The sequence below is a fragment of the Convolutriloba macropyga genome, unplaced genomic scaffold (genome assembly GCF_964194025.1).
Source record: "Convolutriloba macropyga unplaced genomic scaffold, txConMacr16.3 SCAFFOLD_1323, whole genome shotgun sequence".
Lineage (NCBI taxonomy): Eukaryota > Metazoa > Xenacoelomorpha > Acoela > Convolutidae > Convolutriloba > Convolutriloba macropyga.
Window position 1 is genome coordinate 15,001 of NW_027451381.1, and position 10,000 is coordinate 25,000.

Here is a 10,000-nt window from a genome sequence, read left to right on the forward strand (position 1 = left end):
AGAGAGGCCAAGAGAAAGTACGAGAAGCTAACTAAAGCTTGATCAGGCCTTCAGCAAGCACGACCGAGCTGTACCGGAGCTAACACTAAGACCGAGGGGTCTTAGAGAGCCCTCTAGCAGGGCGAATAGATCTAGATCGAGCCTTGGGAAAGCTAGATCGAGCAGGACTGAAGCTAAACGATAGACCGAGAGGTCTGTCTGGTCCTCCTAGAGAGGCCAAGAGAAAGTACGAGAAGCTAACTAAAGCTTGATCGGGCCTTCAGCAAGCACGACCGAGCTGTACCGGAGCTAACACTAAGACCGAGGGGTCTTAGAGAGCCCTCTAGCAGGGCGAATAGAGCTAGATCGAGCCTTGGGAAAGCTAGATCAAGCAGGACTGAAGCTAAACGATAGACCGAGAGGTCTGTCTGGTCCTCCTAGAGAGGCCAAGAGAAAGTACGAGAATCTAACTAAAGCTTGATCGGGCCTTCAGCAAGCACGACCGAGCTGTACCGGAGCTAACACTAAGACCGAGGGGTCTTAGAGAGCCCTCTAGCAGGGCGAATAGAGCTAGATCGAGCCTTGGGAAAGCTAGATCGAGCAGGACTGAAGCTAAACGATAGACCGAGAGGTCTGTCTGGTCCTCCTAGAGAGGCCAAGAGGAAGTACGAGAAGCTAACTAAAGCTTGATCGCGCCTTCAGCAAGCACGATTGAGCAAGACCGGAGCTAACACTAAGACCGAAGTGTCTTAGAGAGCCCTCTAGTGGGGCGAATAGAGCTAGATCGAGCCTTGGGAAAGCTAGATCGAGTAAGATTGAAGCTGAAAGAGTGTCAGAGGAGCAAATGAACCTCCAAAAAGTGAAAATCAAATTTTAGAAAAAAACACAAGTTAAATACTGCATGGACAGTAATTCTATGTGTGGGGCATTATTAGGGAGAGGTGTCTTGTCAAAATATGGCTGGACTAAAGACCTCAACCCGGATAGGGTGGAAGGCCCTATGATTGGTCTGTTACTAATCGGTGACCGATAAAGACCTGACCAAGGCCTGTAGTAAGCTTGGTTAGGCATTACAGAAGATAACACTAAGACCGAGGGGTCTTAGAGAGCCCTCTAGCGGGGCGAATAGAGCTTGATCAAGCCTTGGGCAAGCTAGATCGAGCAGGACTGAAGCTAAACGATAGACCGAGAGGTCTGTCTGGTCCTCCTAGAGAGGCCAAGAGAAAGTACGAGAATCTAACTAAAGCTGGGTCGGGCCTTCAGCAAGCACGACCGAGCAGTACCGGAGCTAACACTAAGACCGAGGGGTCTTAGAGAGCCCTCTAGTGGGGCGAATAGAGCTAGATCGAGCCTTGGGAAAGCTAGATCGAGCAGGACTGAAGCTAAACGATAAACCGAAAGGTCTGACGGGTCCTCATAAGAGGCATGGAGAAAGATCTGATACTAAAGTACCTCTCGGAAGTAATAAAATATGCCTGATGAAGCCGGGTATGATGTTTGTTGTTTGATGGCATTCATCGATTAGGTCTGGTGGATTCCCCATTACTCCGAGTGGTACTAGTAGAGGCTCCTACAGGGGTGAGCAAAGCGAGATCAAGCCTTAGGCAAGCTAGATCGAGCAGAACTGAAGCTGAAAAGCAAAATAAATGACAGGTCTGTCCAAATCAATAAACTTGAAATCCAGTGTGGTCACCACGGGTCACGAGGTGAATTCCTAGCGATTGTCTGCTGAACGTATAGGAAGGCCCGAAACGAACGATAATTTCATTGCACAGTGGAGATACTATACGTTCAGGAGTAGCATACATCGGGTTTGATCTATGATCATGTCTGGTCTCCGAGGATCCACCGGGTTACCAACTGGCACCGCTGTACTGGGTGTAAAACTGGGCCACCTGAAGTCCCGGGTGTAAAACTAGGTGCCTCTGTGCCAAAGTAGCGGCTTGCGTAGTGCATTATGCCTCCGGCTTGCGAAATGGTTATAAGCAATAACAACAGGACGCCGCGGGGTGTTCACTTAAAGGAGTAACGTTCTCTCAAGGGAGGGGATCTAAAAATCTTGATAAAACATTTATTCTATGCAAAATTTGTGCGCAAATTTTGCAAAGTAAAAAGCTGCACTGTAGCAAATTCTATGTGTGTAGCATTATTAGGGAAGTGTTGTTTGATGGCACCTCTCTACTTGATGCACCAAAGAACTACCTTGATGGCTCATGACCGCTGGTAATCTGTCGTCGCTAGTAGTTCGGAACTGAGAACAAATATGTTCGCAAATTACAACAATTATACAGCATATTGCTGAATAAAGCAGAACCGAATAATACTCAGTGACTTTACACCAAGACTGACTAATGTCTGGATTGTATCGTCCTACTCGAGTAAGGCGAAGAAAAGCTAGAAAGATACGCTTTTCACAAAGCAGGCTTAATGCATGCAAACCAAGGAGGAAGGAGTGATGCCCCTCCTTATAATAAGCAGAACCAAATAAAGAACAGACAGCATCATCTGTACAGTGACCAAGAAGAGGTGAAACTTCTGTATGTGAAAAGGCAATTTGAGCGAGATTTATTAGCAGACTAGTATTATGTTGTTTCTAGTAGGCGAAAGCCGAAACATCAACATGTGAAAATCTGATATTAAATCCTCAATCATTTTCCCTAGTATTATACAGCTATGAGTAACCTTAATTGGACACGGCAATTATTGCTGACCGGTGAAACTTTCGCATGGGAAAGACACACACACTTCTTGACAAAGCAATAAGTATTATGCTGTTTCTAGTACGCGAAAGCAGAAACATCAGCATGTGAAAGTTGTGAAGTTGAAGAATTTTTGTGTTGAGTACGATGTTGTTACTAGTAACCATGTCGACAGCTGAGAACTGTTCTCTAACCAATAGAAGGTGAAACTTCTGTATGTGAAAAGGCAATTTGAGCGAGATTTCTTAGCAGACTAGTATTATGTTGTTTCTAGTAGGCGAAAGCCGAAACATCAACATGTGAAAATCTGATATTAAATCCTCAATCATTTTCCCTAGTATTATACAGCTACTAGTAGCCGTAATTGGTCAGGGAAACATTGTTGACCGGTGAAACTTCACATGGGAAAGACACACAAATTACTTGACAAAACAATAAGTATTATGCTGTTTCTAGTATGCGAAAGCAGAAACATCAGCATGTGAAAGTTGTGAAGTTGAAAAGTTTTTGTGTTGAGTACGGTGTTGTTACTAGTAACCATGTCGACAGCTGGAAAGCTGTTCTCTAACCAATAAAAGGTAAAACTTCTGTATCTGAAGAGGCGGCGTGATTGAGATTTTTAACAGACTAGTATTATGTTGTTTCTAGTAGGCGAGAGCCGAAACATCGACATGTGAACATCTGGTTTTTAAATCATGAGTCAATTCTCCCTAGTATGATACAGTTGTTAGCCGGTATTGGTAACAGTAGAACAGAGATTTGGAGGGCAAAACCTGCTCATGGGAAATGCTCACAGAGCGCTATCTACCAGTACACATAGTATTATGCTGTTTCTAGTACGCGCGAGCCGAAACATCAGCATGTGAAATGTGTAATCGTGGGTAACTCTAAGTGTGTAGAGTACTGTGTAGTAACTAGTAGCCATGCCAAAGCATGCATTGAAACTCTTCGTGATTTAAAAAGCCCAAAGCAAGATTGACGAGGCCGCAAGGCTATGTCTTTCTAAATTCGAACAAATCGAAAGATTGTTCAAAGTACAATTAAACTGATTGATCCTGTCAGTTGCCATATGCTTGTCTGAAAGACTAAGCCATGCATGTGCAAGCGAAGCTTGAAAAAGTGGAACCGCGAATGGCTCATTAAATCAGTTACTATCTATTAGTTGATTTGCAAGCTAAATGAATAACTGCGGTAACCCTGCAGCTAATGCATGCTGATTGTCCGACACTGTCGGAGACTTTTACAAGACTACACCGGGTGATTTGCTAAGTACAGACACATCCCGTGATGAGTCCTAGTAACTGAAAGATCCCAGATAGCTTCGGCTTGGGGACGGAACTTCCGAATTTCTGACCTATCAACCTATGATGGTAGTGTAACGGACTACCATGGTTGTGACGGGTAACGGGGAATCAGGGTTCGATTCCGGAGAGGGAGCCTTAGAAACGGCTACCACATCCAAGGAAGGCAGCAGGCACGCAAATTACCCACTCTCCGCACGAGGAGGTAGTGACTAGAAATAATGATATGAACCTTTATGGTTTGTAATCAGAATGGAATGGACTTAAAAGCTCCATTGATGAACGAGTAGAGGGCAAGTCTGGTGCCAGCAGCCGCGGTAATACCAGCCTCTACAAGCGTATGCAATAGTTGCTGCGTTTAAAAAGCTCATAGTTGGATCTGTTTGAGTAGAACGGCAACATGGTCTTCAGTTAAATCTGTTGACTCGTTCCGCTCATCCTTCGCATCGAAGAAATAGTTTGCACTTAAATGTGACGAACTGTGGAAACGGTGTTTTCACCCTGAGAAAATTAGAGTGTTCAAAGCATCCTTTGGGATCGAATAATAAAGCATGGAATAATGGAGAATGACCCGCTACTCGATTGATGCCGGTTGGCTGAGTGCGGTAATGATTGAAAGGAACAGACGGGGGCATTTGTATTGCTACGTTAGAGGTGAAATTCTTGGATCGTGGCAAGACAAACTACTGCGAAAGCATTTGCCAAGAATGTTTTCATTAATCAAGAACGAAAGTCAGAGTATTGAAGAGGATTAGATACCCTCGTAATTCTGACCATAAACTATACCAACCTACAATTTGTCAAAGTCGATCTTGACTTGGCAAGAGATTAACCGGGAAACCAAAGTTTATTGGTTCCGGGGGAAGTATGGTTGCAAAATCGAAACTTAAAGGAATTGACGGAAGGGCACCACCAGGAGTGGAGCCTGCGGCTTAATTTGACTCAACACGGGAAAACTCACCCGGTCCAGACATCTTAAGGATTGACAGATTGAATATCTTTCATGATTATATGGGCGGTGGTGCATGGCCGTTCTTAGTTAGTGGAGTGATCTGTCTGGTTAATTCCGATAACGAACGAGATCTTCTCCATCTAAATAATGAAATTCACTATATGTGAATTCAAACACTTCTTAGAGGAACTATGCGGAATTAAATACCGCAGATGAAGTGAGGCTATAACAGGTCTGTGATGCCCTTAGATGTTCTGGACTGCACGCGCGCTACACTGTGTACTTTTAGATTGAGTACTCAGCCCTTGGTCCGAAATGGACTGGGCAATCAGAGAAAAGTACAGCGCTTCAAGGGGATCGTCTGTTGTAACTTGCAGACGTGAACCAGGAATTCCTGGTACTTATGAGTCAACAACTCATAGGGATTACGTCCCTGCCCTTTGTACACACCGCCCGTCGCTACTACTGATTGGATAGTTAAGCAAGAATTGCAAATTCCTACTGTTGGGACTTCGGTCTCCGGCAACGGGATGAAGCGGATCGAGCTTAATTGTCTAGAGGAAGTAAAAGTCGTAACAAGGTTTCCGTAGGGGAACCTGCGGAAGGATCAGTGATTGATTCCTTCGGGCATGGCTGCTGGTAGAGGCCATGTCTGTAGTGCGCATGACGCTCTGTCGCTAGAGATTGCTTGGCAACCAATCTCGAATTATGTATCGAGCTCAAAAACTACTTGTGTGGATACATAGTTCAGCAGTCATGGCAAGGGACTGCTTAAAGGGAGACTAGTTAGCAAAAGCAGCCTAGCAGAACTGCAGCTATCTAGATCTCAGAAGCTGGGTTATAGAAGCCCAGCTATAGACTTGTGAATGAGAAAGGCCTAAAAAGGTCCACAAGTCGCGTGGTTAGAACCGACACGCAAAAATCCCAGCGAGTGACAGAGCGTTGCGCTGTTCAGTGGGAAAGAGTTGAGCTACTCGGGGCGCCCACTGAACTTGCTCCGAGCCAAAGGCTCGAAAAAACACAGCTTAGCCTCAGATCCTTTACATAGAAGGCTAGCTAAAATAAACTTACCTTGGACGAGGGTAAAGTTTAGTCAGTTCTTAGGGGAGAGTAATCCACAGCTTCTCGCCCTCTGAACATTCTCCCAGATATGTAGGTCTGGGAGAGTCTCCTCCTGTTCTTCGGAATCTGGAGGTAGACAAAGACAGTACGATACGATCTTGCATCGGGATGACTAACCGATAATGATCATAATCTGACAATTTTTCCGGCTTGAGGCACCGGAGTCAGATTAAAGACACATACTGAACTAAAGGCGTATGTGCAAAGCTTGTCGGAGTGTAGAGAGTCAAGCTGAGTTGACTCGTCACGTGGTGATGACAACAGCCATGTGCAAAACACTCACAACTTTATCGTCTATGTGGAAAAGGTTGCTAACAGCGCTCTCTATGAGAGGCCCTCGCATATAACTATACGAGGAAAAGGCGATAGAGTTGTTTGAATGTGGGGCAGGTTCATCGACAAGCTAAGTTGATCACATTCTTGTTGTGGCATCCTACTAGAATTGGTCACGGTCTGCACCAACTCTCCCCAAGTTGGCCAGACTTAAAACTAGAAATAAGGTTTGCAGCTATGTGAACCTAGAAACTGTAAAGGAGTTGAAAGAACTTAAAGGAATTGAAAGAGGCCTTGAGGTATATCCTCTTGGTAAAGACCCACAAAAGCTCACAAAAGTGGCTTCGAAGGGCAAAACTGGTTCATCCAAAACAATTGGAGAGCTTAAAGCAGAACCAATTCGAATGAAACACTATTGGTGAAACTTCATCATGAGAACGTCACAAGCTGATCACGATCTATGATATGACTAGTATTATGTTGCTTCTAGTAGGCTAAGCGCAAGCCGAAACATCAACATGTGAAAGTCGTAGAATTTTGCAATCAAACTGTGGCTAGTACTGTGATGTTACTAGTAACCTGGTGTTCCGTCATATGGCCAAGAGAGCATTTGAAGGCGAAACTTCTGCATGGGAAAGCTGCATCATGATCAAAATTTTATATCGAGTATTATGTTGACGTTAGTAGGCCTTGGCCGAAAACGCAGCATGTGAAAGGTATAGATAAAAGTTATTGTTGCAGTCAGTACTGTGTAGTTACTAGTAGCTGGATTTAAGCTCAAAATGAGACACTGTTGGTGAAACTTCATCATGAGAATGTCACAAGCTGATCAAGCTCTATGATATGACTAGTATTATGTTGCTTCTAGTAGGCTAAGCGCAAGCCGAAACATCAACATGTGAAAGTCGTAGAATTTTGCGATCAAATTGTGGCTAGTACTGTGATGTTACTAGTAACCTTGTGTTACGTCATATGGCCAAGAGAGCATTTGAAGGCGAAACTTCTGCATGGGGAAGCTGCATCATGAACAAAAGTTTATATCGAGTATTATGTTGACATTAGTAGGCCCTGGCCGAAAGCGCAGCATGTGAAAGGTATAGATAAAAGTTATCGTTGCAGTCAGTACTGTGTAGTTACTAGTAGCTGGATTTAAGCTCGAAATGAGACACTGTTGGTGAAACTTCATCATGAGAACGTCACAAGCTGATCACGCTCCATGATATGACTAGTATTATGTTGCTTCTAGTAGGCTAAGCGCAAGCCGAAACATCAACATGTGAAAGTCGTAGAATTTTGCGATCAAATTGTGGCTAGTACTGTGATGTTACTAGTAACCTTGTGTTACGTCATATGGCCAAGAGAGCATTTGAAGGCGAAACTTCTGCATGGGGAAGCTGCATCATGAACAAAAGTTTATATCGAGTATTATGTTGACGTTAGTAGGCCCTGGCCGAAAGCGCAGCATGTGAAAGGTATAGATAAAAGTTAGCGTTGCAGTCAGTACTGTGTAGTTACTAGTAGCTGGATTTAAGCTCGAAATGAGACACTGTTGGTGAAACTTCATCATGAGAACGTCACAAGCTGATCACGCTCTATGATATGACTAGTATTATGTTGCTTCTAGTAGGCTAAGCGCAAGCCGAAACATCAACATGTGAAAGTCGTAGAATTTTGCAATCAAACTGTGGCTAGTACTGTGATGTTACTAGTAACCTTTTCTTACGTCATATGGCCAAGAGAGCATTTGAAGGCGAAACTTCTGCATGGGGAAGCTGCATCATGAACAAAAGTTTATATCGAGTATTATGTTGACGTTAGTAGGCCCTGGCCGAAAGCGCAGCATGTGAAAGGTATAGATAAAAGTTATCGTTGCAGTCAGTACTGTGTAGTTACTAGTAGCTGGATTTAAGCTCGAAGTGAGACACTGTTGGTGAAACTTCATCATGAGAACGTCACAAGCTGATCACGCTCTATGATATGACTAGTATTATGTTGCTTATAGTAGGCTAAGCGCAAGCCGAAACATCAACATGTGAAAGTCGTAGAATTTTGCGATCAAACTGTGGCTAGTACTTTGATGATGCTTGTAGCCAACCGAATTGGTTGAAAAGCCCAATAAGTAAGCTAACTTGGGAGAGCTTGTTGGAAACCAAATGCTACTAGATTGGTCCAAATACATCCTTCAACAGGGGATCACTTGGCTCGCTTTACGAAGAGGAGCACAGCTATATGTGTTAATTCGGTATGAATCGCAAGATTTGTTTACCGACCTCTCTAACGCAAAAGGCGGTCTCGGCTTCGGCTGTTGACTGCGTCCGATTCAGGGTTATATAACTCTCGATTGAACACATTGATGTTCTATTGTTGGTGCTTCCAATAAAATTGGAACACTTAAAGCAGAACCGATTCAAATAATAGCATTCTGATCAATGATTGCATTCCTTGATCAAGAACTGCTGGAGTCATTGTGATGGCGAATTTTCTTCATAAGAAAATTGCAAAGAGACGGAACTTAATGAGACTAGTATTATGTTGTTTCTAGTAAGCGGAAGCTGAAACAGCAACATGTGAAAATCAAGTTTTGTTCAATGATCTCGAGGCGATAAGTACTATGAAGCAACTAGTAGCCTAAGCATGACTCAGATTTGAGACAGTCAAAAAGACTGGCGAAACTTCTTCACATGAAAGTTACATAGAGAACTACAAATGTATACAGCGAGTATTATGTTGTTTCTAGTAGGCGAAAGCTGAAACATCAACATGTGAAAGTTGTCTGCAAACTGTAGAACGATATGTGATTAGTACTGTGCTGTTACTAGTAGCCAGTCTGACTGTAGAAGCCAAGACAAAGGGAAACTAATGCATCTGAAAAGGACAAGTTATGGAAAGGTATGCACGATAAGTATTATGTTGTTTCTAGTAAGCGGCAGCTGAAACATCAACATGTGAACGTCGTTGTGTACAGTAACCTAGAACTATATAGTCCTTAGTAACGTGCATTTACTAGTACCTGTAATTGGTATTCAGACTCAGGCAGTTTGGAATAGTTTGGCAAAGATGCACCAGAGAAAACTGGGATTTGATACAGAAATTGTTGAATACATGTATTATGCTGCTTCTAGTAGGTTGAATCCGAAACATCAGCATGTGAAAATTGAAAACATTTCTGGTTCGAATTGTCACAAGTATTTGGTGATCTGAGTAGCCAAACTCACTACAACGCCAATTGAAGGCAAAAATTCTCAACGGGAAAAGCTATTCTCATTGAATGAGCTAACAAGACGAGTATTATGTTGCTTCTAGTAGGCGAAAGCCAAAACATCAACATGTGAAAGTCTTGCTGAACAAATTTAATGTTGTTGAGCTCAGTACCGTGTGAATTAGTAGCCATAATTGGCGAGCGAAAATTGAACTGGCGAAACTTCGTCTTTGGAAAATTGCAGATGCCGAGCACTTATTTTGCAACGAGTATTATGTTGACTGTAGTAAGCGAAAGCCGAAACAGCAACATGTGAAAGCTGTTGAAATTTGTGGTCATTTTGCAATAAGTACAAGGAGTGTAACTAGTAGCCAGGTCAAAATTTGGGATAAGAATGAGCAAAAATTCTGCATGAGAACAGTTGAAATTATGAAACTAAATTACAAAGACTAGTATTATGTTGTTTCGAGTACGC

At 43.1% G+C, this 10,000-nt stretch overlaps 1 pseudogene; it reads left to right on the forward strand.

Moving 5' to 3' along the window:
• The first annotated feature begins 8,503 nt into the window (after positions 1–8,503).
• Positions 8,504–8,655, forward strand: LOC142356635 (5.8S ribosomal RNA; annotated as a pseudogene).
• The last annotated feature ends 1,345 nt before the right edge of the window (positions 8,656–10,000 follow it).